Here is a 6521-nt window from a genome sequence, read left to right as displayed (position 1 = left end):
TCGCTTAGCAACCACTCATTCAGCCACCATTCGAAGTTACAGTAGTGCTGAATGATGGATCTTATGGCTGGTTCTTGAACTTGCAGCCATTGCAGCATCCCCACAGGCACGTGATCACGATTTGGGTGCTTGACAACTGGGACGCAATTATGATGGTCGGAGTGTCCCATGGTGACATGACCATCATTTGTGACCTTCACTGCTGGCTTCTGACAAGCAGTCAATGGGGAAGCCAGAAGGAAGTCATAAGCCACAGTCACATGATGTTGTGTTTAATGACCACACATGATTTGCTTAATGACCGCAACCAGAAGTGCCTGAACTGCCATCATAAGTCAGGGCAATCACATGATTTTTCACTTTACAGCTGCACTGCTTAGCAACAGAGTTTCTGGTCCCAATTACTGTCATTAACTGAGAACTATTTGTATTAGGAATAGAAGTGTATTTTCAGAATCTAACTAATATAGGAGGATGGAAGGGACTTAGAGAAATCAAGGATAACATCAAGACTTTCAGAGGATGGTAATGTTATCCATGAATAGAGAGACTAATCAAAGAGCAAGGATTTGAGAAGAAAGATGTACAATTCAGCCTTGGACTTAAGGCCCCAGGAGAATAGTAAATTTTTATACATGAATCCCATAGAATCTTATAGAGTGAGGCTTCTCCATTTTATAGATATGGATTATCTTGAAAAAGCTATGTTTCTTAAATTCAGAGCTGCCTAGAGGAATCTGAAACATCTACAGCAGTGTTTCTCAAACTTGGCAACTTTAAGATGTCTGGATTTCAACTCCCAGAATTCTTAAAGTTTGTAAGATTGAGAAACACTGATCTAGAGTCATGAACCATTCAAAACTGGGAACTCTACATTGGGTGAGTGCATCACACAAAAGCAAAAAATTTGGGATTACTTTATATCATGTAGTGGTAAGGCACCAGGCTAGAAACTGGAAGGCTGGGAGTTTTAGTCCCACTTTAGGTGCAAAGGCAGCTAGGTGATCTTGGCCAGTCATTCTCTCTCAGCCCTAGGAAGTAGGCAATGACAAACCACTTCCAAATGTCTTGCCATGAATATGTATGTATGTATATATGTATGTATGTATGTATGTATACACACACGTGCACACGCACACTTTTTTATCAAGATTCTGCAAACATAAATCCTAAAATTCTCTGCTTCTAATATATTTTGCATATCTTATTGGATATATGAAGAGAAGTCAGATGCTGGGTGTATATGTTTTAGAGACAGTACATACTATACAGATGTTGCTTGATTTCTATTTCTGAAGAAATTACTCTTTTGAAAAGCACCATACTAGCTAATGTCAAAAATGTGTCTGCTTCCTGATTCATTTTCTTAAGCAAGATCTGTTTTAATAAATTGACATTTCCTGTCCCCAGGCTTCAAATCTAAAAGGCACAGCATTGAAGGAAAAAGAAAAGGAGGAAAGAAGACCACTGAAAAGCATCTGAAAAACAAACCATGTTCTATCTGTGGTATAATATGTATGATAGCTCATTCAGATATGCCATTCACTGCATAGTATTAGTCTTCAAATAATTAATGTGTTGTATTCCAGCCAATAATGAAGACAAGAAATAAATGAAATCTGGCGCTTTGTCAGAAAGAAGCTTGCCTCGATATGGCAGAATGTTTAAGAGGTAAAATGACTGATAGGAGGGAGAAATTGCTTTCCAGATGACTCATGTCTGGACAACCAGTTGTCTCCAGGATGGTAAGGTCTGTGGAGCCCCAGAATCATTTTTCATTTCTTCTAATTGCAGTGGTGAAAAGCAATTGTTTAACAGGAAATTAGTAATCTTGATCAGGCCATGAAAAAGAATGGAGAAAAATTCCTTCCAGTAATCATATTTATGACTGGTACTTCTTTGCTACAAACTCAGCAGAGAAACGACAATCCTGAGCAGGTTTGCTGGCAAAGAGAAAATATGTATAACATAAAAAACTGTTGATTACACTACAGGTTATTGGGAATGTATATATGATGTAATGCCATTAATTAGGGGAGAGTGGTATGAAATAATAGCTGTCTGTTGCTTGACAGCCACCCATTCAGTTGACATTTCTGATAGAGTACATGATTGCGATACAGTATTAACCAGAAGGAATATCCAGATAGAGAAGGGGCAGTACTGATCCTATTTAAAAAGGATAAGACTGAGCAGCTGTATGAAAGTTACTTAACCTGTCTGCAAAGCTTTCTTCCATCCCATCAACTTACTGAACAGTCTAGTAACAAAAATGTTTCATAATCTGCTTTATTCAACAGACGCTCTACATCACTTTCATGGCCAAAAGGGACAGATAGTAAGACAGATGAACTTGTTGCAGAGAAGCAATACTCCTTCCTCATAGATTTCACACCTTAGATGAAATCAACATGTGTCATCAGTTCAGCATAATAAATATGATGCAGAAGAGAAACAGATGTTAAATGTCTTTTACTTTTCAGATCACCTGCAGTTCTAAATGAGCTCTTCAGCAAGTGGAAAATGATTTACAACAGTCTTTTCCCACCCTTCGGTTGCAAATCATCAAAAGGCAACGGAATCATTTCTAGGAAATTCTTACACATTACACTATTGTATTATAATAAAGCATTTTCTTTAGGGATTTAGCCAAAGCTATCAGAGATAATAACCTAGCAGAGATTGAGCTGAGATTGATGCATTGAGCTCAAGAAGCTGAAATCACCATCTCCATTTTCAAACTCATTTGAAGGACATGTTTGTTGCGTCATTTACTTCTAAGTATAGTTATTACCTTTTCTGCAGGCATATATGGAACCAGAAGTTTTAAAATGGGCCATATAACTGCAAACTATACTTAACAAGAGTTACTTAACCCTGGAAATACAATTGCTTTTTTTAAAGGCATGATACTGGTGGGTTTATCATTAAAAGAAAACAAAACAAGGCTATCCATATTTCTATTAATACCTTTGTATATCATTTATAATGGGATGCTACAAATACCACTAAACATGATATATTGGTACATAAATATGCTGTGGTGTATATGTATTTGTGCTTATTCTCTTGAGAAAAATTGTGCTCAGAGAAAAGGGCCAGATGGTTATAATCAAAGCACATTCAGTTTGCATTTCAGTACTGGTTTGCTAATACATGCACATTTGAACTAAATCAATTTATCCTTAGAATGACTCACCTCAGATTTGTGATGCTGATCTCCACTAAAATAGGAAATATTAAAAAGCCAAAAAAACAAAACAAAAAACTTGGAGATTGAAGCCGTTGTGGGCACATGTCCAATCCTGAGAGCAGGAATATAACTTAATGTTAGCCCAGAAAGGTAGACCAGACTAAGAAACCAATGCCATATAAGTCTGGACTATTTTTATGATAAGAACTATAGTAACAGAATCTTGCAAATCTGAATGTGCTTCCCCCTCCTTTACTTTATCTTTGTGTGGACTAGGGAAATATTTGTCCGAGTTGTTATTTTCTTGGCCCAGATTCAAGACCCTCATCTGTGGCCTTGGTAGCAGCTCTTCCTCCTTTCCTTCAAGGCCATTCCCTATTCCCTCTATGACTAAACAAGGATTAGTGAAATTAACTATAGCAGAAAGGAGATTTATTTACAGGAAATACAATATAGGGTTAGGGAAAACCTAGCAGCTAACCAGCTATATCCTCTGAAGAGGAGAATCCAAGAGCATGTGCTCTATGGATGTGTTCCTGGGAAGAAGAGTAAAAGGAAGTGACCTCAGATTAGCAAGCTGTTAGACAAGGAGCAGGCAGAGTGATAGGCCAAGAGGGGAAGCAGATTAAATCCTTTATTCTCTTTCTATATCCTATTGCCCCCTTGTGGTCAGTAGGTCTTGAGGTGCTGAAGGGTCAGTGCTATTAGAATTGGACTTCCTATATAACTTATCAACCATATTGTATTAAGAAAAATTACTTCCAAAATATATGAGATGAAACTCTCATATATAGAAATGCACACATCATCATGTACAATGTTTTCTGTGAACTTTAAAAAAAAGACATTATCAAATAGATGTGTAATGGAAAAATGAGACCCTGAAAGAAACTGAAATTGAACAATGAAGATACAGGTAGTCCTCGACTTACGACCACAGTTGGGACCAGAACTTCTGTCACTAAGTGATGTGGTCATTAAATGAGTCACACCTGATTTTCTGATATATTTTGCTGTGATTGTTAAGCAAATCACTGCAGTCATTACGTGAATCTGGCATTCCCCATTGACTTTGCTTGTCCCAAGCCCCCTGGGAAGGTTGCAAATGGTGAACATGTGACTCTAGGATGCTGCAACTGTCATAAATACATGCCTGTTGTCAAGCACCCAAATTTTGATCACATGACCACAGGGACACTGCGATGGTTGTAAGTGCAAAGACCGGTTGTAAGTCACTTTTTACAGCATTGTCATAATTTGAGTGGTCGTTAAATGAATGGTCATAAGTCAAGGACTACGTGTACCTTCTTTGCAGCCTGTGTAGTATGGTCAGCTTTTAATCATTGAAACATTCTTCATTTTGTGGCTGAAGCATCGGGTAAAAAATTGAATATGATTGCCCTCATGTTCTGCTGGTGGGGTTCCCCAAAAGCTCCTTATGGGCCACAGCAGGAAATAGGATATTGGACAAGGACATAAATATTCTTGGTTCAGGCCAATGCCCCATCTGTGTACTGTAGTGGCCAATCAAATGTTGTTAGAAAGATTATAGTCCTCTTCTTTTCTTACTTCTTAGCAGCATTTGAAGCGTACTGCCTATAGTTCAGAAATAGTAAATAGACTTTAGGTACCCATCAATAGCCTGATCATCCGTGAGTTTATTTAGACCCCTTTAAGTCCATCCAAATTGATAGCTGATAATCACATCTAATGGCAGTGAATTCAACAGTTGAAATGTGTACTGTGAGAGAGGAAGCATCTTTTTCTATCCACATTTTCCATAACATTTTACATACCTCTAATATGTCTCCCTTTACCAATCTTTGTTCCAAGTTAAAACAGAAAAACAAAAAACCCAGAGCTATACTCTTCCTGTGTAGGAGAATAGTTGTAGCCACTTAGCCATTCTGCATACTATACACTAAAAAAAACAACTTATTTTACAAGCTAGACATTTGGTCTGGCCAATCCAAGAGACCATTCCTTATGTAAACACTGTGGGTTAGAACAGGTAACTATGGTTATTCTACCAGTTTCCAATGTCTTCTGGCAGTAGATCTTGGCTTGGAGGACAGAGAAAACAAAGTAGGACTCAGCCAGTATAAATATGAGCTCAGCCAGTCTCTTGTTCCTTTTCTTCCATGTAAGCCCAAAATCAATAGGCCTGTTTATCATCCTGGTGCACCCAAAGAAATAATCAGCTTTCATGCTATTCTATTCATGGTGTATAAAATATTGGCTTCTGCATATCATAAATAAATCGCACAGCAACAGCTCAATATATCTGTGTGCTCTGATGCAGCTTCTGTTCATAGATTGTAGATTGTGATACATTTTGAAAAAAGGGATCTTTCAAATGGAAAATTCAGCAAAATGGAAAATTCAGCAAAATTCAGGGTGAGTTCCTGTTCATCTATGCTTTCTATATATTCAGGTTTTTCCCCACTCCCAACAATCAGATCTGTACTTTTCCCCCCCAGTAAATATGCTTGGTTCACATTAGATTATTTTTGTAGGGATATTGTTTGTATTTATGTAGCACTGTGATTCCTACATCTCTGCTGGAATCTTCTTGTGTATGGATGGTGCAATTTTGTGTAAAAAAGGACCAGCATGTAAACAACCGATTCCTCTATTTATATACATTGTACATACACAATGAGGTTTCTGCACAGAGTAAAAACTCACTTCCCTATATGCTTACTTTAAGAATAAATTTCATTGTGACCAGTGGGGATTATTTCAAGGGGAAGGTGAATTGGATTTCAGCCTTAAGATGACATATTTTATATTGCTGGAGACTGCTGAGAAATGCTAAATGTATTCCAATATGTCTGGATGAGAATAAGTCATTAATTATTGCAGTCATCAACAACTTAAAATCCTCTGGGCTTTAACTTTTAGAATCCCACACCTTGCAGCAATGTGTCCTGCCTAAACAATCAATTGGTCAAGGGCAAATGCAGGACTAAAGAAATAACCCAAACAGAGATCTCATCTTAACTGAAACCATTTCTTAAATTACATGGTGAATTTCCCCCCTTAAAATGGTACAAAATCTTATCTTCCAAATATGCCCCAAGGTGATGAGAAATTAGTTATAAAAGGTATACATGGTCTGTCTGTTGATCATTGGATTGTCAGCCAAAGAAATGAAAAAACAAAGCCAAATTTGTAAACGTTTAATGCACATAGATTATTTACAAATTATCAAGAGCTGTGCCAAATCTGTCTCCAATGTTGTATACCACCAAAAGATCACCATAGGTTATCTTCAGACATCTTGCAGAGTACAGGGTTGTAATAAGAGCCAGTTATTATTTCCTTC

The sequence above is a fragment of the Python bivittatus genome, unplaced genomic scaffold (genome assembly GCF_059951505.1).
Source record: "Python bivittatus isolate LINGU-HERP-01145 unplaced genomic scaffold, Pbiv_v1 ctg000980_np1212, whole genome shotgun sequence".
NCBI classification, from domain to species: Eukaryota; Metazoa; Chordata; class Lepidosauria; order Squamata; family Pythonidae; genus Python; species Python bivittatus.
This window is presented reverse-complemented; position numbering follows the sequence as displayed.